This window comes from Panthera pardus, unplaced genomic scaffold (assembly GCF_024362965.1).
Source record: "Panthera pardus isolate Hobbes unplaced genomic scaffold, ASM2436296v1 HiC_scaffold_15, whole genome shotgun sequence".
Taxonomy (NCBI): domain Eukaryota; kingdom Metazoa; phylum Chordata; class Mammalia; order Carnivora; family Felidae; genus Panthera; species Panthera pardus.
The window spans coordinates 61369049-61392012 of NW_026526710.1; the positions used below are offsets into that span (position 1 = coordinate 61369049).

The window sequence follows — 22964 nt, forward strand, 5'->3', positions numbered from 1 at the left end:
TGCTGGAAGGGAGCATTTGCGGCGCGCAGGGGCACTGAGTCACCGCGGTGGCCGCGTCCTCGCGCCCGGGAGATTTCTCCGGAGAAAGCGGAGCAAGGTCAGCGGGCAGCCCTTCAAGGACGGCGCGCGCGGCTCCTGCATGCTGATGGCCTGCGGGGCTGCCGCCTGCGCTCCGGGCACTCAGCTCCTGCCGGGAGAAAATTCCGAGGCTCTACACCCCGGCCACAGGCCTCCTCCCTCCCCCCCCCCGCCCCACCCCCAAGCTGCAGCCCGCGGCCGGTCGTCAAAGACCTTGTTGTTACCAAGACACAGGGACCCTGTCTCATCCTTAGAACCGCTCGTAAAGCCTAGGTCAGGCAGGCAGCCGCCTTAGGGTACCACGGTCGCCAGAAGCTTTAGTAAGTCAGTAAGTCCTGGAAAGGTCTGTGCTTCAGAGTGCACGCCAGGGAAAATAAACAGAAATGCAATGCCAGAGTCGTGCCTCTTCAGAAATCCAAGCCCTAAATGCGCTCCTCTTTTCCCAATCACACCCCCGCCTGCGGGCTGGGCGACAGCCCTGCCATCCTGACACCGCAGTCTCTCGAGGCCTGGGATGTCACGTGCCAGCGGCGTTCACCTCGCTGGATGATTTCAGGGCGCCGCTTCTCAGGGCCCTCTAGCCGCTAGGGAGGTTCTGGAGTCAGGGCAAGGACTCAGCTCTCGACGGGACTGACTCCAATCGCAGCCAGCAAATAGAACTTTGATGAAGTGTGCGGACTCCCCTGCTCCGGCCTTACCCTTTGCTACTTCGTTCTTCCAGCCGGAAAGAGCAAGGAACACGGGGGTAAATCTCGTGATCGGGGATTCATCAATAACTTGGAATGCGTGTTAATTTACAAGGTGGAAGCGACCCTGTGCTCTCTGTAAAGGGTTTATGTACCAGATATTTAGCTATGAGGTCATAGGTAGGCTTTTTAACCAATTAAAGAAATAACGCATAACCATTTAGATGGCCCATTATTATAATCGCGCCTGTATTATTTGGTGTCTTACAAGTGCTTGCTCTTGCGCGTATCAATTGAACCAGCGCCTCCCAGCCTCTAGCTAACCCACTTTACAGTCCAAAGGATCCAAGCTCTAGATGCCCAAAGTAGCTCATCTAGCAGGAAGTCTTTGGAATGGGAGATGTGACATTTTTCTCCCACACAGGCTTCCTGGGAGGCAGACCAGGGCCTCCCCCACCGCCTCACCCCTCACCCAACGCTCCATCTTGCCGTCTTTTACTTCTTAATAATTTTTGAACTAGGAGACCCTGCACTTTGCTTTGCACTAGGCCACACATATGAGGCAGAGGGTCCTGCGCACCCGTCCAAGCTGATAGAGTACGAACGTTCCACTTGGTTGGTCCTCACCTGTGCAGCTCGTAAGGCACCATCACCACTCCAGGCAAGACCCTCTTGTTTCCTTTCTTCTGCTTGTTCCCCACCCCTATCAGGTACCCGCTCTGATAGTTGTCTTTTAATGCACAGTTCCTTGGAAAAACAAAATGAATCTATTTTAAAATAAGAAATCTAAACGATGCTAAAAATGCACAGCTTGCTGAGATTTCACGAGCTGAACACACCCGTGTAAGCAGCACACAGATCAAGAAACAAAAATGTTATCGCCGTCCCCCCTCCCCCCCACAAGACCCCTCTTCTGCTCTTTTCCAGTTACAATGTACTCAAGAGCCACCACTATTCTGACTTTTAACCCCAAAGATCAGTACGTCCTATTCTTGCATTTTCTACAAATAGAATCATACATTATATATTCTTTCGTGTCTGACTTCTTCCGCTCGCCGTTGGCCAGAAGATTCATCCATGTTGTCGGGCGTGGTGGGCAGAATTCTAAGATGCCCCCGGAGATTCCTCATCCTCTCCTAATTCACACTTTCTCCCAGTTACTCAATCAAACGTGCATCTAGGTGCTGCTGTGAAGAGATTTCGTGATGTCATTAAGGCCCAAATCAGTTGGCTTCAAGATAGGGGAGACTATTCTCAGTGGGCCTGATCACATGAGCCCTTAAAAGGACTAAGCTCTTCCTGGCGAAAGAGCTTTGAAGTATGAGACAGATGGACGCGAGGGAAGTTCTTCATCGTTGGCTTTGCGAACAGAGAGTCCGCATGACAGGAGGTACGGGCGGCCTCTGAGAGCTGAGAATGCTCCCGGCTGACAGGCCCCAAGGAAATGGGGGACCTCAGTCCTCCGATCACAAAAAAAGACCCTGAGTTCTGCCAACAACCTGAATGAAAATTAGGAAGACGGTCTGAGCCCCAGCCTGTGAGGCCCTCTGCTGAGAAGCCAAGATTTAAGACCCACACAGCTGTGAGCTGGTAAGTGTGTGTTGTTTTCAGCCACTAAGTTTGTGTTCTCTTGTTTCACGGTGTTAGAAAGCAAGTACTTTGTGTGCTCTCATTTAGTTTATGGATACACGTCTAGTTGGTTCCATCTTATTTCTGTAGAGAACGTCATGGCTGGACTGGAGCATGGCTTTACTTATCCGTTCTACTGTGGACGGACCCCTGGATAGCTGTCTCCAGGAATTTTCCAGTGTATGCTTTTCGTGACTATATGCATGCATATCTACTGGGTATCACTATTCAGAAGTGAAATCGCTAGATCACAGAAGGTTCCACTTTAGTGATTATTGGCAACGGCTTCCTGAAGGGCCAGGTTATTTTTTTTTCATAGGTATATTATTCCAACCTGCCATGACCTAATAGCAATTGGGCCCCACCCTAGCTGACAATAGCATTAACTAGCTAATCTAACAGCAAAAAACCCAAACCAAAAACAAAACCCAAAAAGCAAAAAACACTGAGCCAAGAGCCAAAATAGTCAAGAGAAAGTAACTACTTAACCCTGGGTACTGGCTCTTCTCAACGGCCCCGTCACCTGCAGGGATCAGCAGTGAAGGCTGATGCTGACTTTGGCCACTTGATAGCCGGCAAGGAGATCAGCAGTCGTCCAGTGCGCCTCTGACGACATGGCTCTTCTAATCCTAACGGTGCCTAAGATCTCACCATCTTTATATCAAGTCGGGAATTACCTTTAATGTACACACAAACACAAGCATAGACGGTGGAGTCAGGGAGCAAAGATCGCGAAACACCGGACGTCTGCAGCCCCTGTTGCGCTATTAATATGGATCCAGGTTCCATTTTAAGCCGAATTATATTCTGGTTGTGGAATTGCAGCAAACACTCAGAAGGCCTCGCAAACAAAAGAGTAAACACATGGATAGCTGATCGCCATGCCAGATTCAGCGAACACCATTTTTATATCCTAATTGCCAGGAACGGGACAGCTGCATCATTGTTGAAAACACACACGCACGCACAATTAAGCCAAGAACAAATGTCAACACTGGCACAATCTGCTAAATTACTGATAACTGATGGGCATTACTCATGCTGTGAGCATCGTCTCCCATAGAAAATGAAAAGATTCCTTTTTAAAAAAGACCTTAGAGATTCCTCCTGGTTTAAGGGAAGCCGCGGTGTATACCGTAACGGCACAACCACAGCCTGCCAGATTATGTAAGTGACATTCCAACCATGTGTTCAAGGAGTTTGTGATAAGTACACGCTGTTCTTTGGGCCTCTTTATATTTGTGTGAACAAGACAGGCTCCAAGAGGCTGATTCCTGGTTTGGGGACACTTTGTCTGTGATGAAGGTGTCTTGCAGCCACTGAGCAGAAATGCCCGGTGATAACCTCATAATCTAGAGAGACGGGGCTTGCCATCGCGTGATCCAAATGCAGACACCGGATCCCACTTCTTCTGTCTTGCTCTCGGTAGGTTATTATTACAGAATAGAACTATAATTTAAACCCCCTTGTTCAGTTCCCTCACAAAGTACGAGGGTCTTCGAAATAACTTGCACAAGGCTATGAAGTCACGTTTGGCCTTCACATCTCCAGCCTGAGAGGGCACTTCCTCTGTCTTAGCACCACCTCCCGGGGATTCCTCTCTGGCACCTGCCCCGATTTACCCAGTTTGTCTCCACAGGTGGAGACATGCTTCTTGTTATTAACCCACAATGGCTCCTGGATCGCAGAGCAGAAAGACCCATTCCCCTCTTGGGAATGTCACGCTCCACAGGTAGCCGGAAACAGCTATCCTATTTATAATGAGGTCACTCCGAGCGCGTTTAGATGACACGGTATCTTCTTTGCTCACCTTAAAGGCCAAGCCCTGGGGTAGAAACACTGGGCTCAGGTTCCACCCTTTGAGGAGCTCTGACAAATTCAGCTGAGACAATGTTTTCCACTTCCAGTCCAGTGCAGGCTCCTTGACACCTTGGGGGTCTGTAGAATACTAAAATTTCAGAGGATGCCCTGTGAATACAGCTGCTTAGAAATGTGTAGTGTTCCTTAGATACCTGAAAAGCGAAAAGGGGTGAGTGCCCCACTATGATCATCCATTTCTAATTTTTTTTAATGTTTATTTTATGGGGGGGGGGGGGGGAGGGGAGCAGAGAGAGAGAGGGAGACAGAGACTCAAAGCAGGCTCCAGGCTCTGAGCTGTGAGCACAGAGCCCGACGCGGGGCTGAACTCACAAACCGAGAGATCATGACCTGAGCTGAAGTCGGACCCTTAAGTGACTGAGTCATCCAGGAGCCCCTGATCATCCATTTCTAAAACACCAGAGGAGATTCCCAATCCCAACGCCATGGCCACAGCAAAGTGCGTGTCATTTCACGTCTGTCCGAGGTTCTAAAAGCTCCAGGCTTTCAGTGGATGTGGTGGGAGTGTCCACAATGTGGTATCACGTGACGTGCCAGGGAAATAAGAATCAGTAATTCACAGTCTGTGCCCTTGAAGGCATATATGTGGCAGTGAAGAAGACAGAGCCCTTAGTAGGAGTATGCCTCTAACCCAACTGGGGTGGCAGGGTGGGGTGTGGAGGAGCGGGAGGAAAGGCAAAGAAGGGGTCCAAAAGAGGTGGTGCTTGCTGTGAATTGTGAGGCGGAAGGATGATGAGCCAAGGAGTAGGGCAAGAGGAGCAATGTGGACAAAGCCTGGCAGTGGGGGACACGGCCCGGTCCGCTCAGTGTGGCTGGAGAGGTGAGGCCGGGTGAGTGGGCAGGAGCCACAGCATGGGAGTTGGGATTTTATCGGTGGAACTATTGCAAGACTTTAAGAACGGGAATAATATGATCCGATTTGCATGTTAGCTAAATCCAGCCTCCCGGTTTGTAGAGAGCAGTTTGAGGGAGAAACGCCTGAAAAGGCATGGACGTGACAGCCTCTCTTTTCCCCGGCCGCCATCAGACCCCTGCCCGCTGCCGCAGGCTCACGTACCCGCCCTGGGCAGGCCGCCCCACCATTTCTGTCTCATTGCGGTACTGGTACCGACTTGAGAAGGAATTCTCTGCCCCCTTGCAGGGGAGCCGGCAGAGGGTAGAGGCACAGGATTACTGCCTCATGAAAGCTGTCTCTGTACTCAGCGCTTTTTCATCCTACCCGTTTGGTAGTCATGGAAATCGGGTAGGCGTGGTCAGCGCCCGTCCACTGCACACGCTGCAGTCGCAGAGCTGGTCTCTAGGCCACTCTTTTTGCCACTTTCTGGGGTTCCCTCTGCTCCACAGATTCCTGGTGCAGAAACGCTCTCTTCCTCCTCCCTTTGAAAACCCTGCCTTTGGGAAAGGCTCTGATAGCTTCCATTTATATCCTAGTGTTCCTGATGGAGAGAAGCTTAACCCGAAGGATCATCTGTGCCTGTAATAAAGGTGATGTCCTATGAGAACTGCACTCAGAGCAAGGTAAAGAAACCCACAGGTGACCATCGTCTTGACCACATCCTCAGATGTTTTCAGTGCAGTCGAACGGGGAGTGGTTTTCTAGAGAAATATATACCCGATATTATAAGTAGGAGTTAGTGGAAATAGGATTTGTTTTAAAGGAAATTTCTCATCAGCCAACGATGTCAGTACTTATACTGGAAAAACAACAGAGTTGATGGAGTCTGCCGGAACGCCCTGGAAACAGATCATCGTTCACAAGTGTGGTCACCAGTGTGAGAGTCCTAGCCCAGCAGTGTTGTGGGTTTGCCACTACTCATAGGCCAAGTAGACAGTGTGTATGCCAGGGGTCAGGAAACTTTTTCTGAAAGGACCAGACAGTAAATTCTGTAGGCTTTGTGGGCCATACAGTTTCTTTTGCACATGACTCTGCTGTTGTAGTGTGAACGTATCAACGATATAGAAACAAATGAGTGTGACCAGAGTTGGTCACAGGCTACAGTTTGCTGCCCCGGGTCCATACTATGTGATTTGCAGAGCCCCATGCAAAAAGTCCTACCCACTGAACTAAGGAGTCGCTGTGGAAGCCATCCCCCCATGTTCAGGCATTATGTCTACAAAGGCCTGTTAATTATAACATGTTAATCTGTCACCCACCATCAACACGTTTGCACAGACTCAATTACCCTTGAAGTACAGCCTGGAGATCCTAGGATGACATTTCCATGCATAAAGTGCCCTCTCACTTTGACCATCTGCTCCATAAATACATGCCCCTGGTCACCAGGGACTACTGAACACATAGATGGGTTGCTTGGTGAGACTCTATCTCACTTCTGGCGACAATAAATTCTTGTGTCCTAGAGGTCATTGTGTTAGTTAAGATCTTTTGACCAAAGTAACAAAAGCCACAGAGAAATTTATTATCCCACATACCAGAAAAACTGGAGGTGGGGCAAGGATCCACAACTGGGTAAACAATATTTTTAGAACCCAGATTCTTCCTATCCTCTACTCTGCCATCTAAAGAATAGGCTTCTTTGTCAGAGTGTCCTCATGGTCATATGATAGCTGCCATCAGTAATTGGGAAGATAGTAGGAAAGAGAAAGAGAAGAAACCCCTCCAACCTAGACCAGTAATAATCACCAGAGGGATGCCATGTGCTGATTGGCTTACACTAGGTCCCTGAGCCAATCACTGATGAGGGGATGCTATTCTCCTACTTGGTTTAGTCTACTGAGAACCCTCCCCAGGAGCCAGGGTCAATTCCGGAAACCACATGGCTGCTTACACAGATGGAGATGGAATGATGTTGGAGAGTCAGCCCCCACGTGCACCATCAAGAGCAGCATTTTTTTCCACTTATGTTTCCTTTCCTCCTTTTGATGGAGCACTGTCGCTGTGATTGAGTAGTGTTGATGACAAACAAGACACTGAGGAGATGTGCCCTTCTGATGTCCCAAAAATGTTGTTTCAGAACTATGAAGAGCATCACCTGTGGCCCTGTGTCCTGTCCATCTCCCCAAACACACACACACACACACACACACACACACACACACACACACACACACACGTTACAGGTTCACTGATGCTAGCTAGCATCTCTGACTATAATCACCAAGCTATTAGTAAAAGAAAGAAGCCAGGCAACAGGTCAGCCAAATGACAAGTGTGGAAACAGATTATGTTTATGTCTGAATGACTTGGTGTTTGGCTGCAAAGGCTGTGACATGCTGGAGAAAGCAGCTGCCAGCATGGTGGTGGGAGGGGGCTGCAGGATGGCAGGAAGGAGCTCAGGATGGGGAGTCAGAGGAGACATGCTTCAGGTCACAGCCCTAGGAGCTCAGGAAAGACACCTGCCTTCTCTAACCCACTGGCGTCCTCACATGTAAACTGGAAAACATGGTATCTAGCCCTCAAAGTAGGAGTTTGTGGAGATTAAGTATAAAAATGTAAAAGCATGTTGTAAGCTTTAAGCTGTACAACTCTAAGATAAACAGCATTATTTACAATGGCCGGAGATAGAGATTTCACAGATGTTGAGTCTCAACATGTCTCTGAAGGTGGTCAGGTGTCATCAGCGGCCTCCCTCTTCCCCCGTCAGCACTGACTACTCCAAGAGCCCAGAAATGTCTGCTGCCCATAACAGCATCCACCAGACCCGGATCCGCCCCCTCCGCTCTCCTCCTACCGAAACTTACCCATCTCAAGTCTCACTGTCCCATCTCCTTAACACCCATCTGAAACTAACATAAGGAAGTGTGAAACGGTGGGACAGCACAGCCTTAAGGGTCAGAAACCTGAATTCTAGATCTGGCTGTAACACTAACTAGCCACCTGAATTTAGGCTAGATTAACCTATTGGTAACCATGGACTTTGAACCTACAAAATAAAAGACAGTTGTGGTTTTTCTAAAACTTTCTCCAGCGTGGAAACCTAGCTTCAAAGCAAAAACGGTGCTCCGTGCCTCCGTGCATCCTTCCCTCCATCCTTCCTTCCTGCGCTTCTCGGCCTGAATGGCAGTGCAGGGGCTTTGCCAAAGCATAGTTTGAAAACCAGTGAGCTAAATGATCCCTCAAGGGCCCATTCATCTCTACAATCTCTAACTCAGTTTCTACTTCTAAGACAAATTACTTTATGCTAATGTGAGAGGCACTATAATATGGTTCCCCCACCTAGAATCATTTTGTATTTAAGTAGGAATTCTCATAGATGTATACTTTTGTGAATTAACAAATAAAGATGGAATTTCAGACACCATGAACGTGAAAGAGGCCATTGGGAGACTCCTTGATCCCCTAAAATCACTCGACTCCGGTTATCCATTCAGCTTTCACATAGGGCCTAATTTTGAAGCAGTTAATGGCATTTTTCAGGGTGGTGAGTGACCCAGTGGTGGTGAGGCTTCCCAGTTTTGGACCAGCCTAAGCCTGGGCTCCCATCAGCTCCATGGTGAACCACGAGGTCCAAGGAAGACAAGGAAAGTCATCGTGTCTTTCACGTGACAGGGCGGGGAGGAGTATGAGTTACAATCCAGTACAGAAATCCCTCAAGTAACAAAGCTTCATATACACATTTTTTTTTCCTGTGACATAACAGATATTCAGAGGTAAACAACGTGAGGCTGGGAGAGTGGCTCCATTCAAAAAAGTCTTTGAAGATTCAGGGAGGGGGGACCCGTGACCAGTGGTGGGTTCCATGTCAGGAACCAGTCAGCCACGAGGAGGGGACAACAATTCCCAGAATTTCAGTTCTGGGATCTATACATTGGTCCAGACTCTCGAGAATTTTACCAGAGTATCTCCAGATTCTTCAACATAACTTTTAATGTCATTTGAATAGATGCAGATTAGAGCTGCATAAGTAATTGTGTATGAACTTTAAAAATACATTTGTTCTCAATAACTATATGCTACAAGGTTCCTATTTTCTTTTTGACCTTTTTAAGAAGTCTAACATATGGACAGAAAAGTACGCAAACCGTGGCACACGGCTCCACAGATTATCACAAAGTGAAGACACCCGTGTCACTACCGCTAAGAAAAAGGAAAGGAGGAAACTGCCGGTCCCCAGAACCCGCCTCGCGCTCCCCTCAGTCTCATGTGCCCTGTCCGGTTCTTTCCTTCTCAACTCTGTCCTATCCTTGTCTTCTCTTCTGCTTGCCTCACTCCCCCGGCCTCTCAAAAACCCGGGGAGCAGGTGGTGGCGGTAGTGATATGTTGGGGCAGTTTTGCCTTCTGGCACAGTGGCAATAGCATGACTTTTGGAGCCACATTTACCAAGATCTAGATCTTAGGTCCTCTGATCAGCAATTTTGTGAATCCAAGCAAGAGGCGGAATCCCTCTAATACCTACCCAAGCACTGGCCGGTGGGTCAGACCACAGTACTGCAGTATGCCGGGCACTGCGTGCATGGTGGCCCATGTGACCGTCACTGCGTTTTCATTTTTATTCTTTTTGTTGGGCCCTGTGAAGCAACACTCGTTATTTCTATTGCACAGATTAGTGCCAAGAGGCACACTGAGGCCAAATGACTTGCCCGGCGCTGCATAGTGGGTCGGCGACACAGCGAAGGCTAGACTCGGAGCTCTGAGTCTGGGCCGGCGCACGACCTAGAGCCGCAGCCCTCGCGACCTAGAGGAGCTGAGACCAGGGAGGCAGATCGCACGTGCCTCCGGGCCCACAGCCACCCAGAGGCTTGTCTGGCCCGGAGGTGCCTGGTTCTTCAACAGATTCCCCGTCACCCGCATACTTGTCTCAGCCTCGCCAGAAGGTTTCCTAAACAGACACACAAATGCCAACCTTACGGCACCTGCTAATAAAAACTGCCTCAGCAGGAGTGAGTTCCAGGGGTGCCTAATAATAACCACAGACATGAAGGAGTAAATGGCTGGCTGTGCCAAGAGCGCGTGGGACCCTCCAGGACCAGACAGAGTGTGGGGCAGTCAGGGTCAAGGCAGCGTCTGCAGCCAGGACAGGGGCGGGGCCTGGAGCTGGCAAACAGGGCACCTGGCGGGAAGACGAGGACAGTGAACCAAAGTCAGGCCCCATCCCGGCCGTGCTGGCAACGCTGGGGCGATTCGTGCCATTACCCAACAAACACGACTCGGATAATGACCCTGGGGCAGGCGCTGGGTGATACGTGGCTACAAATGGTTGGGGGGTTCAGAGGAACATTCCTCTCCCCTCCCTAAGGTGTTGAGGCATTTATTTAGAAGGCGCCAGGTCTTTCCTTATATTAGAGACGTAAGACTGACAAGCAAGTAACCCTAGGAGAGGAGTCCTAGGGATGTGTCCAAAGTGACATACAGAGGACAAGGATGAGAGCCTCCCCTGGAGGCAGCTGGCCAAGCCCTGTGGCTTCTCCTTGTCCACTCTAGAAGCCTCTCCTCATCTGGCCCCGTCCTGTCACAGCTCCTCACCAGCTCTCCGCAGAGGCTGTGGAACAGCAAAGTCAACAGCACAGGCACGCGCCGTGTGCTGAGCACTGCTCATGGTATTTCCCTGCCCGTAAGTCATTTAATCTCCCTTGAGTGACGGTAGATGAAGGGGAGGAGCTATTCTCAAGCCTGCCTGTACACAGGAGGGCACAGATGTGCCATCCAAGGTGACAGAGCTAGTAAGAGGAGCAGATGGGATCCGGACCCAGGCCATCGGGTCCTAGAGCCCACCCTTCAGCTTCTGTGTTAATGTCACTCTGCAGGGTGCTGGTTCCCTCGATTCTCATGTTCTCTCCGGTGCCACGGAACCACAGGGCCCAAGGCAGGGTCAGTCTGCTCCTGGGTGGCCCCGACTGAGCCCTTCACACCCTTTCAAGGCTCTCATCACAAGGTCCCACCCTCTTCTCAGCCCGGTCTGTAAACTCAGTGTTTGGCACTGGGGCTGGCTGCCTTCCCCTCCGCCTCGCCGCCGGCCACCAGGCTGAGGGTTTGGGTGGCCATCCGGAGGATGCAACGAGCAGCCAGCCTCACGGGCCTCCACCTCTCTGCACTTGCACGGTGGCCCCAGCGTGGGCCAGGCACAAGAGCGGCGTGGCCGAGAGCTTGGGCTCTGGGGTCACGCTTCCTGCGTTCTAATGTTGACCCAGCCAGTTACGTTTTGCTCCCTTGGAGAAGTTTCTTGGCCTCTCTGAGCCTCAGTTTCTTTCTTTATGAAATAGGTTAATAAAAGAAACTCCCTTCCAGAGTTATGCTAGGGACTGAGATTGAGCCCACTATCACCTACTTAAAAAGGCAGTCAGCTAGCTGCATAGGAAGCATTCAGGCAATGTTAGTGCTTACTGTGACCACAACTTGTCAAGCCAGCTCTGAAACCATAAAATCAGAAATTCCACTTTCTAACCACAACTTCCCGTTTTCAATTAAAAAAATTTTTTTTGATGTTTATTTCTTTTTGAGAGAGAGAGAGACAGAGAGAGAGAGAACGAGCAGAGGAGGGGCAGAGAGAGAGGTTAGACACAGAATCCAAAGCAGACTCTAGGCTCTGAGCTGTCAGCACAGAGCCTGATGTGGGGCTTGAACTCATGAACCGTGAGATCATGACCCGAGCCAAAGTCAGATGCTTAATCGACTGAGTCACCCAGGAGCCCCTGGTTGTCCATTCTTTTTTTTTTTTTTAAAGAAATTTAAAAAAAAAATTTAATGTTTACTTGAGAGAGAGAGAGAGACAGAGACAGAGACAGAGTGCGAGTGGGGAAGGGGCAGAGAGAGAGGGAGACACAGAATCGGAAGCTGGCTCCAAGCTTGGAGCTGTTGCCATGGAACTCGACGTGGGGCTCAAAGTCACAAACCACAAGATCATGACCTGAGCTGAAGATGGACACTTAACCGACTTAGCCACCCAGGTGCCCCTTGGGTTTTCATTCTTAAAGATCTGCCCACAGTAGCCTACTCTGCTGTGCTAGTGTGCCAAGGGCCGGAGTCCCCATTCTCCAGTGTATCAGCCACCCCCGGCTTCTTGTCCTTTCCTGCTCCGTTAAGACCCCACGGTTGATCCCTTTACTGACATTCTTATAATTACCCACAATTTCCTCATGCTTGGTCTGTTTCTATTAGGATTAGTTTCAATGGTATATCATAGAAAACCCCAAATAACAGTTCTTAAAATCATTAGTATATTTTCTCTCTCACATAAAAGAAATCCAGAAGTAGTTAGCGCACAGGTGGGATGGTAGGTCTAAGTGCCTCAGGGACCTGTGCTCCTCTTCTCTTGCTGTTTTTTGTTGTTGTTTTTTTTAAGCACATTGTCTCCTTGTCCAAGATGGCCGTTAGAGCTCCAGCCACGGCGTCTCCATTCCAGACAGCACAATGGAGAAGGAGAGCCTCCCCATCCAACACCTTCCTCTCCCATCCCATCAGCTTGAACCCAGTCACATAAGCTCACCTAGTCACTGCTTACCTCCTGTCCCAAATAAGAGGGAAAAGGAGGGAGGACGGTCCTACCACTGTACCTCCCTGGCCAATCCACAGCCAGTGACGACTTCACCATCTACTTCTGTTTCCAGGCTGGCCTGCTGCTGGAGAAAATAACACAATCATGCTGACACACACCTCTGTAGGCTGTGGCTTCTAGCCCAGCTGAGCCCCCCACACTCCTGGACAAGGCCTTTTTTCCTCTCTTTTGCATGCCTCATGGCAGTTATTCCAAGAATTCAGTCACTTTCCTGAAACACTCCTCCCACCCTTGGCTCCCTTCCTCCTTCCCTCTCCCCTGTTTAGATATCCTTGTCGTTCCTCTGAAGCAGCTCTAGCTGCAACCAGAGGTGACCGTTGCCCTGGCCGGAGCAGACCTTCTCTTTCCCCTGAATCCTACAACCAACAGGAATGAACCGATGAGAGGCCCTAACAACTACCCGTTTCATCTAGAAACTGTGTCTTTAACCACAGCATCCATGCTTCACTCCAAAGGAGACTCCCAGGGGAGGTCAGAGGCCCCAAGCAGGCCGCCTCGGGATGCTGCAGGGGCAGTGGTCCCCCCAGCAGCTGCCGGGCCTCAGAACAGAGAGTGATTCCCCCCGAAGAAAGCTCGGCATCCTTTGGCTCCCTCAGCCCCCCGTGACACTTGCCAGTCCCTGTCCTGACTTCACAGTGGCCCGAGGGCACCAGGCGCACCACCCACCTCTGCAAAGAGGCAAAATGACATGGGAGAGAATGTCAGTATTTCCCCACATTGAGGGGACCGTGTCCATATTCTTCTGGAAACGTTCCCTTCGAGTTCCTGGCTGCTTATCAGGAGCAGGCCGAGTGCACACGCCCCTGGGTTTAGGGGCTGACGGAGGTAGCCCCACCCTTCAATAGATGCAGGGGGGGCCACCAACCCCTCCTGCACAAAACCTTGGTTCCCGTCCTGCCGGGAGGGTGTGGAATTGGGGTGCTGCTCTGGGGGCTCACACGGGTTCTCGCGGCCCCAGCCGCATCCACCGTCCTCCACCGCTCCCATCGGGGCTGATGAGGGCTGGGGCCAGGAAACTGCTCAGGGGCTAAGGGTTCCTACTCAGTGTGAGAAGTCTGCCTTACAGGTTGCTATAAAAAGGAGCAAAAATAACAGAGGTGCCTCTTCGTCTGTCTTTATGTTCCCCGTTTCACTTATCACACACATCTTGCAATAGCTACTCATTTTCACATTTTCTTCAGTCACTTCCTCCCTCCAACGTGAATTACCTAAAATAACAACCTCTCAGGGTCAGCCTCAGCCATGCATCACAGGCAGCTGCTCCAGGGTAAGGACTGTGCCCAGAAGAAGCCTCGGGTGACCGCTGCCCCATCACCATCCCCCGGACTCTCCAGCCCATCAGCGGCACCATGGCCTTTTCTGCAGGCGGAGGCAGTGCTGAGCGAGGAGGCCTGGGGACTCACCTCCCACTGCAGAGGCCGGGATGACATTGGAAACTTTCCTGCGGGCGAGGTGGGCTAGGGGAGCAAGAGAGAGCAGGACACAGGCCACCTGGCAGGGAAGGAGCACCTGAGCAGAGATAGGACCTGGGTTCTGGCCTAATACATTCTGTCAGCATGCTGTGTGACCATGGGCAAGTTGCATCCCCTCTCTGGGTCTCAGGCTCCTCATCTGTAAAATAAGAACGTGTGAGGGTCCTTCCTGAGCTGGGTCCATGCCCGGAGCCTCTCCAGCATTCAGTCCTGGCCCCTAAATCTCTCTCTTCTCCATCCCTCACCAATTAGGCCTGTCAATGCCTTAGTCAACTGCCTATTCATAATATGTTGTGCCTGGTCTAATGTAATAGACTCTGGACTGTCCCCTTCCAACTTCCCCCCAGCCTCTAGTCTGTTCTCCACACTGCCATACTGTTTAGAACCCATCAGGGGCGCCTGGGTGCCTCAGCTGGTTAGGCGTCCGACTCGTGATTTCGGCTCAGGTCACGATCTCGTGGTTTGTGAATTCAAGCCCCGCATTGGGCTCTACACTTACAGTGCGGAGCCTGCTTGGGAGTCTCTACCTGCCCCGCCCCCTACCCCACCATCAACTCTCTCTTAAAATAGATAAATAGACTTCAAAAAAAAAAAAAAAAAACCAACAACCCACCAGGCACTCTCCACTGCAGTCAACTCTTTAGCCAGGCAAAGATTATCACTGTCCTACTCTACGTCTCTTTCTACAGCTTCCAACCTCATTCACAAATATTTATGGAGCACCCGCTATGTGCCAAGCACTGTTCCAGGAGCTCAGAACACAGCAACAAACCTTCAAGACTCAGTTCAGTTGTCATGACCCCTGAAAAGCTTTCCCACACTCCTTCATGCCTACCTGCAGGGTGAGTTCATGGCTTCTTCCTCTGTGTGTGCAAGCTGCCACGCCTGTCAGATGGCGATGGTGAGATAGTGGCTTCCTTGCTGTATCACCAATGGGCATACCTAGGGAAGTTATGTTCCATTGCTCTTGGCTGAATGTGATGGTCAGTTTTATGGGTCCACTTGGCTGGGGCCAGTACCCGGTATTTGGTTGAACACTATTCTACATATTTCAGTGAAGGTGTTTTTTAGATGAGATTAACATTTAAATCAGTAGGCTTTGAATAAAGCAGATTACTCTTCATAATATGGGCGGGCCTCATTCAATCAGTTGAAGGCCCTAGGAGAAAAAAGATCCACCTTCCCCGAGGAAGAGGAAATTCTGCTTCTGGACTGCCTTTAGACTAGAACTGCAACCAGGTCTCTTCCCTGGATCTCCAGCCTGCCGGCCTGCCCTGCAAACTTAGGACTCACCAACCCCCACCACCACGAGAATCTATTCTTTAAACACACTCTCTCTCTTTATACGCACACACACACAGCCGATTGGTTCTGTTTCTCCGGAGAACTCTAATACACTGAGTAAACGATTCTACCCTCGTTCCCCCCCTGCCCCCCCCCACACTTATCTGGTACCAATGGCTAAAGAAGGTGTAGGAGGAGTAGGAGGAAGAGGAAGAAAAATGGATAGTTTTTTCATATGCTTATTAGCCTTTTTTATATCTTCCTTTATGAAGAACCTACATAGGTCTTTGGTTCTTTTCATTATACTGTTGTCTTTTATTATTGATTTGTAGGAGGCTTTCAAAATATATTCTGGGTACACATTCTTTGTCAGATATAAGTGGCCTGTAAATATTTCCTCCTGGAGTTCGGTCTGTGTTTTCAATTCTTAATGTTGTTTTTGATTAGTAGAAATTTTTAATTTTAATGATGTCCAATCTATCCATTTTTTTGTTATGATTAGAGACTTTTGTGTTCTAAGCATGTTTTCTATAGAAGCTTTACAGGTTCACCTTCTGCACTTAAATTTATGGCCTACTTCAAATTCATTTTTCGGCATGGCATGAGGCAGAGGTCAAGGTCCACTTCTGCTCCATAAGGACATTCAGTATTCCAACACCATTTACAGAGAAGACATTCTTTTCGCCTGTTAAATTCATTTAGTGTTTCTGTTAAAAAGCAAGTTATACTATATGGGTTTACTTCCAGATTTGATATTCTATCCATTTATCTATTTAGTTATCCATATGCCAATACCATATTGTCTTACCTATTATAATTTTATATATCTTGAAATCTGGCAGTATAAATTTTCCAACTTCAATCTTTAAGACTGTTTTTCTTATTCTAGGTCGTTCTGTAATTTCATGTACATTTAAGGATAAGCTTATCAGTTTCTGCAAAAAGCCTAATGGGATGATAATTGGGATATCATCTTAACAATATGACATCTGGACCAAATTAAGTCTTCCAATCTATGAACATAGAATACCTCTCCACGTATTCATACCTTGAGTTGCAGCTATGTTCTGTAGTTTTCAGCATAAAGGCCTCCCATGTCTTTTGTTAAATTTCTTCCTAATTATTTTTTCTGATATTATAAATAGCATTTTAAGAATAAACTATTCTTAGAACGGCTTTAGATTAAAATGTTTATTAATGTTCATTTATTATTTTTGAGAGACAGAGAGACAGAGTGTGAGCAGGGGAGGGGCAGAGAGAGAGAGAGAGAGAGAGAGAGAGAGAGAGAGAGAGAGAGACACAGAATCCAAAGCAGGCTCCAGGCTCTGAGCTGTCAGCACAGAGCCCGACGTGGGGCTCGAACTCACGAACCATGAGGTCATGACCTGAGCCGGAAGCTTAACCAAAATTGCCACCCAGGCGCCCCAGAAAAGCTTTAGATTTAAAGAAACATTGCAAAGGTAGGACAGAGACTTCCTCTATAGCCCACACTCAGTTTCCCCTATGGTGAACAGATTACATTAGTGTGGTGCACTAATTATGGTCACAATTAATGAACCAACATTGATATGGTGTTACTAACTAGAGTCTAGCATTTATTAATATGTCCTTAGCTTTTACCTAAAATCCCTCTTCTGCTCTAGGATCCCATCCCGAATGCCATATTACATTTAGTTGTCAAGTGTCCTTAGGCTCCTCTGGGCTGTGACAGTTTCTCGGACTTTCCTTGTTTGTGATGACAGTTTTGAGGAGTACTGCTCGGGCGTTTTGTAGAATGCCCTTCAGTGGGGTTCATCTGCTGTTTCTTGTGATTGGACTGAGCTCATTGGTTTTTGGCAAGAAGACCACGGAGGTAAAGTGCCATTTTCATCGTATCGTGTCAAGAGCACATATCATCAACATAACTAATCACTGTTGATTTTGACCTTGTTCACCCGGCTGAGGTAGTGTTGGTCAGCCTTCTCCACTGCGAAGTTACTCCCCCCCACCCCCTCCATACTAGACCCTTTGGAAAGAAGTCAGTAAGTGCAGCCATACTTAGTGGAGAGTTATGCCCCACATCTCTTAGGGTAGAGTATAAATTACTTGGAATTCTTCTCCATGGGCCATCTGTCCAGAACTTTATTTTAATGAAGTTCAGTGTATCTTTTTTCCTAGTGACTGTTTAGGGTGTTGACTAAAAACTCTCCGCCTAACAAGAGCTTAAAGATGTTCTCCCTGTTTTCTTCTGTCAGTTTCACAATTTCAGGTATTACAGTTAGGTCTGGGACTCATGTTTTCTTAACCAGGAATTCCTTTGTTTAGAGGCAACTGTTGATAGTTGGCATTTCCGTGCAGTTTTGTTAAGCCGATGAGGTTCACAGTGTTTGAGGACACTGCCTTTAAAAATCAACAACGACAAACACAACTGTATTTTTCAGCTGGCAGTTTTAGGCTCACAGCTCAGTTGAGCGGAAAGTACAGAGAGTTGCCATGCACCCCCCGCCTACCCCCTCCCCACATGTACAGCCTCCTCCACCATCAACATCCCCTCCCGGAGCAGGGAAGTGTGTCCCTGTCCCTGCACAGGCACATCATTATCATCCAGTCCATAGTTCATGCCACAGTTCACATGGTGTTGTCCAGTAGATGGTTTGGGACAAATGTATAATGACATGTGTCCACCCTTAGAGTATCATACAGCGTAGTCTCACTGCCCTAAAATTCCTGTGCTCTACCTATTTATGTCTCCTCCCTCACCCCTATCCTTACCAACCCCTGATCTTTCTACTGTCTCCATACTTTTGCCTTTTCCAGAATGTCATAGAGTTGGAACCACACAGGAGGTAGCCTTTTCAGATTGGCTTTTTTTCACTTAGCAACGTGCATCTATGTTTCCTCCGTGTCTTTTCATGGCACGGTAACTCGTTTCTTGTCAGTGCTGAGTAAACATTCCATTGTCTGCACGTGCACAGTTTATCCTTCCACATCTTTATTGATTCCAAGTTTCGGCAATTATAACTAAAGCTGCTATAAACATCTGTGTGCAGATTTTCGTGTGGACACAAGCTTTGGGCTCCTCTGGGTAAATACCAAGAAGCATGATTCCTGGATCATCTGGTAAGAGGATGTTTAATTTTGTAAGAAGTTGCCAAACTGTGTTCCAGCACGGCTGTGCCAGCAATGAATGAGACTTCTTCTTGTTCTACATCCTCGCCGCCATTTGGTGTTGTTAGTGTTTTGGATTCGGGCCATTCTAATAGGTTGTTTTAATTTGCATTTCCATCATGACATATGATCTGGAGCATCTTTTCGTATGTTTACTTGCCATCCGTATGTCTCCTTTGATGAGGCCTTTCGCCCATTTTTAAATCGAGTTGTTTTCTTCTTGTTGAGTTTTAAGAGGCCTTTGTATATTTAGAGTAACGATCCTTTATCAGAGATGTCTTTTGCAAATATTTCATCCCTGTCTGTGTTTCGTCTCCTCCTTTTCTTTACAATGTCTTTTGCAGAGCAGGAGTTTTCCATTTTAATTAAGTGCAGCTTGTCAACTATTTCTTTCGTGGATTACGCCTTCGAGGTTGTAGGTAAAAAGTCATCGTCATACCCAAGGTCATACAGATTTTCACCTGTGTTACCTTTCAGCACATTTGCCTTTCGCGTGTATTTCTGTGAGGTTGTTGCCTATTTCTCCAAGAAATCATAAAGACCGTGAGGTTTTAAATCTCTGTATTCTCCACAGCACCTTGCATACGGTAGAATGATAGCTGAACAGGCCAGTTTACCAACAAGGAAAAATGAAAGTCTCATAATTCCAGGCTGAACCCTACCTTTCTGGCTCCACGGTTCTCTCTGTACACATGACGGGTAGAAAACTAATGACGCGAGATCACAACAAAATTGTGAAGTCCTGGGAGTCTTCTGTATACCCACCCTCCCTTTCCTATGACCTTGCCACCCTAGGTGGCCTCCGTGGTTTTCTCATCTTTTTGCTTGGTAGCTGTCCAAAAGAGAAAAAAAAAAAAATCATATGTGCTTGAAAGCAAAGCTTATTCACAAGAATGCTTGCCAGTTTCTTTTAGGCCATGAAAAGATTTTTCTCTCGTAAAAGAAATGAGAAGCATTAATAACGAGATGAAGAAGGTCTTACGGGCATGTTGCCCTAGAATCATGCCATACCTAGCACTATTCCTGAGGAGTATGGGGCAAGATCTGGGTCTGTGCCCTGAAATGTGTGTCTGTGTGTGTCTGTGTGTGGGTGTGCAGGAAAGAGAGATGGAGACATCAGCTAAGAGAATACGATTAATAGTCAATGGATTGGAGTGTTTACACAGGGAGAAGAGAAAAAAAATTTAATGAGTTGTCAATATAAAAATGATACTAATGACAGTTGTTCAGAACTGCTTTGCATTGCTAGCAGATTGTCGTGCAGCGTTAAGTACAGAAATCAGTGATTTTTAGGCCCTTCTTCAAAACACGTGCTCCCAGGGCCCCACCCCCATTCCACCTCTTCCTCTACTTAGGAGATGTCATTTGAAACAAAGTTTCACCAAAGATGAAGGAAAGAGAAGAGGGACCAGGGGCAAACCATGGACATGAAAGATGAAATCTAGAGTAGATAAACTTGCGACTTGGATTAAACTTTTTTCTCCCGTTCTGAAAAAAAAAAGCAGCACAGTAGGAGGGTGTGGCCAGATATTACAATGCATTACAAACGCTCCATAATGAAAACAGTATGGGGGGGGGGGGGCACCTGGGTGGCTCAGTTGGTTGAGTATCAACTTCAGCTCAGGTGATGAACTCGCAGTTTGGGAGTTCGAGCCCCACATCGGGCTCTCCGCTGTCAGCGCAGAGCCCGCTTCAGATCCTCTCTCCCCCCTCTCTGCCCCTCCCCCACTCTCACTCTCTCCCAAAAATGAATAAACATTTGGAAAAAAAAAAAAAAAACCAGTATGGTAGTGATACTTGAATGAATAGATTACTAAAAGAACAGAATCGGAAGTCCAGGAATAGACCAAAACATGCACACAGCCATTTGGTAAACAGTGGAGACAGCTTATAAAAGAGAGACAGCTACTCTGAATCGTGAAATGATCCTTGACAGGGAGACAAATGACGAATCTCCCGAATTCTTGGAGGAGGTACACTCTGAACGGGGCCTCTACTTTCTCTCCTTCTACCCATGGTTTTGGGTTTGCCGGACCTAAAATAAAACACAGCACTTGTCGTAATCGTGTGTTCTTTTCTAAATTCAGATAATTTGGGGCAGCTGGACAGCAGGCTGAGTTCCTGCTTCATTAAGTCTCCGTTCACCAGAAAGCCCTTCAAAGCTGCTTGCCTCGTGCCCTCCGGCCTCAGGCTCCATGTGCCTCCCTCTGCGGGGCCAGCCGTTCCTGGGCAGTGAGGCAGAGCTTGTCCAGAAGCCAGAGGCCCTTTCCACCCCTCACACAGGCCAAGGCCCAGTTACTGTTAGAGCAGAGAGCAGCTCTCCATGCGGCTACCACTCTGCCTGGCTCCTAGCCCCTGAGTTCCGACTGGCCTGGGGTGCAGCGTGACCATCACAGATTTTTAACTCCCCTCCAGTTTGTTTCAAGTATGTAGCTAAGGTAGAGAATGACCATCATAAATTGTAAGGCATCTTTCTTTCCATAACGTGTGGTACATCATTCTCTGGTGCTGGGTGGTTAAGTAAGAGAATATATGTAAACGGGCTTTGAAGCTACAGTGAATGTCACCTATTAGTGTCATCAGAACCTGCAGGGTGAGGGCGACAGGATGAATTAGATGAGGCTCTCAGACCCTCGGATGCTCCCATTGTAGCTGCTGTTCGGTGACACGTCGTGCTGGGCGGCAGCCGGGCCTTCAGTTACCAGTGCTGATTTCAGATGGACCGACCTCCTCCATGTTTTTCCTAATAACTCGCTTGCTCAAATTACAGGGGTTGTCGCCGATCCCTCGTGGGAGTTCTCAGGTGAGCAGGCTTCGTGAGCCAAGAAGCATCCCGGCTGCCCAGCCCGACCCTGAGGGTTATAGCTGCCTCTCTCCTTTTCCACGACTGCCCCTCCCCAGAAAGCACAGGCGGATGCTGTTTCTGAAGAGCCATCCATTCCACGACTCAGGTCTCCACACTGCCTCGTGAGGCACCTTTAAAACACTTTCGTTGTAGCCAACTTGGTAATATGTTGTCGTTTTCCACCTAATTATCAGTCTAAACCTAGTTTATTTAAAAATATACGCACTTGGGGCGCCTGGGTGGCTCAGTTGGTTGGGCGACCGACTTCAGCTCGGGTCATGATCTCGCAGTCTGTGAGTTCGAGCCCCGCGTCCGGCTCTGTGCTGAGAGCTCAGAGCCTGGAGCCTGTTTCGGATTCTGTGTCTCCCTCGCTCTCTGACCCTCCCCCGTTCATGCTCTCTCTCTGTCTCAAAAATAAATAAACGTAAAAAAAAAATTAAAAAAAAATATATGCACTTTACTGCACCCCAACGTTTATAGCAGCATCATGTACAATAGCGAAGATATGGAAGCAGCCCGGTGTCCATCGACTGATGAATGGATCAAGATGTGGTATGTGTATGTATGTACACACACACACACACACACACACACACACACTGGAATATTACTCAGCCATAAAAAAGAATGAAATCTTGCCATTTACAATGATGTGGATGGAGCTGGAGGGTATAATGTAAGTCAGAAAAATAAGTCAGAGAAAGACAAATACCATGTGATTTCACTTATATGTGGAAAACGAAACAAAACAAATGAGCAAAGAGAAAGGGAAAGGTGGCGGCGGGGGCGGGGTGGGACGGGGGGGGGTGGGGGGGAGAGGCAAATCAAGAAACAGACTCTTAACTTCAGAGAACAAACGGATGGTCACCAGAGGAGAGGTGGCTGGGGGGATGGGTTAAACAGGTGATGGGGACTAAGAGTACATTTGTTGTGATTTATGGAAGTGCTGAATTACTATATTGTCCACCTGAAACTAACATTACACTGTATATTAACTAATCGGAATTCACATAAAAACTTAAAAAATGTATACGCACCTTATTTGTATTCACTTATATGTCAACCTTGGGGTTTTTGTTGTTGTTGTTGATAGCTTGATCATAATAGTAGACTTTGGTTTCCATAATTTGTTTCATTTACCCATTAAATACAAACAAACCAGTGGTCAAGTAGACACTAAGTTTCAGTACGGCTTACTAAATAATTTTGGTAAAAAACCACCACATTTGCTACGTGAAGTAGGCATGGAGATTTGAACTTCACAAAATTCATTCTGTTCATGATAAAGCAGTTGGCTGGCTTGTCACTTTATTCGGTTAGCCCCACTCTGCCCTTGGATCCTAAGTGGTCCTGGGTCATAGCTAAATCTGAAGATTGGGACCCTAGGGCAGGGGACCTCACGGAGAAAACTTTGCAGACCTCCTGCTACAGACTAAATGTTTGTGTCCTCCCAGAATTCCTGTGTTGAAGCCTAACCCCCAGTGTGATGGTA

The 22964-nt window shown here is 48.1% G+C and overlaps 1 long non-coding RNA gene across 5 annotated transcripts; it reads left to right on the forward strand.

Annotated features, from left to right (window-relative positions):
• Positions 1–248: 248 nt before the first annotated feature.
• Positions 249–22211, forward strand: LOC109275765 (uncharacterized). Of its 5 annotated transcripts, none has more exons than XR_008422275.1 (6): positions 249–2354; positions 3646–3818; positions 4301–4422; positions 5703–5789; positions 14886–15038; positions 21398–22211. It is a non-coding gene; the product is annotated as an uncharacterized LOC109275765 (long non-coding RNA). The 5 variants fall into 5 exon arrangements; XR_008422277.1 differs by having other exon boundaries at positions 3650–3818; XR_008422276.1 differs by lacking the exon at positions 14886–15038.
• The last annotated feature ends 753 nt before the right edge of the window (positions 22212–22964 follow it).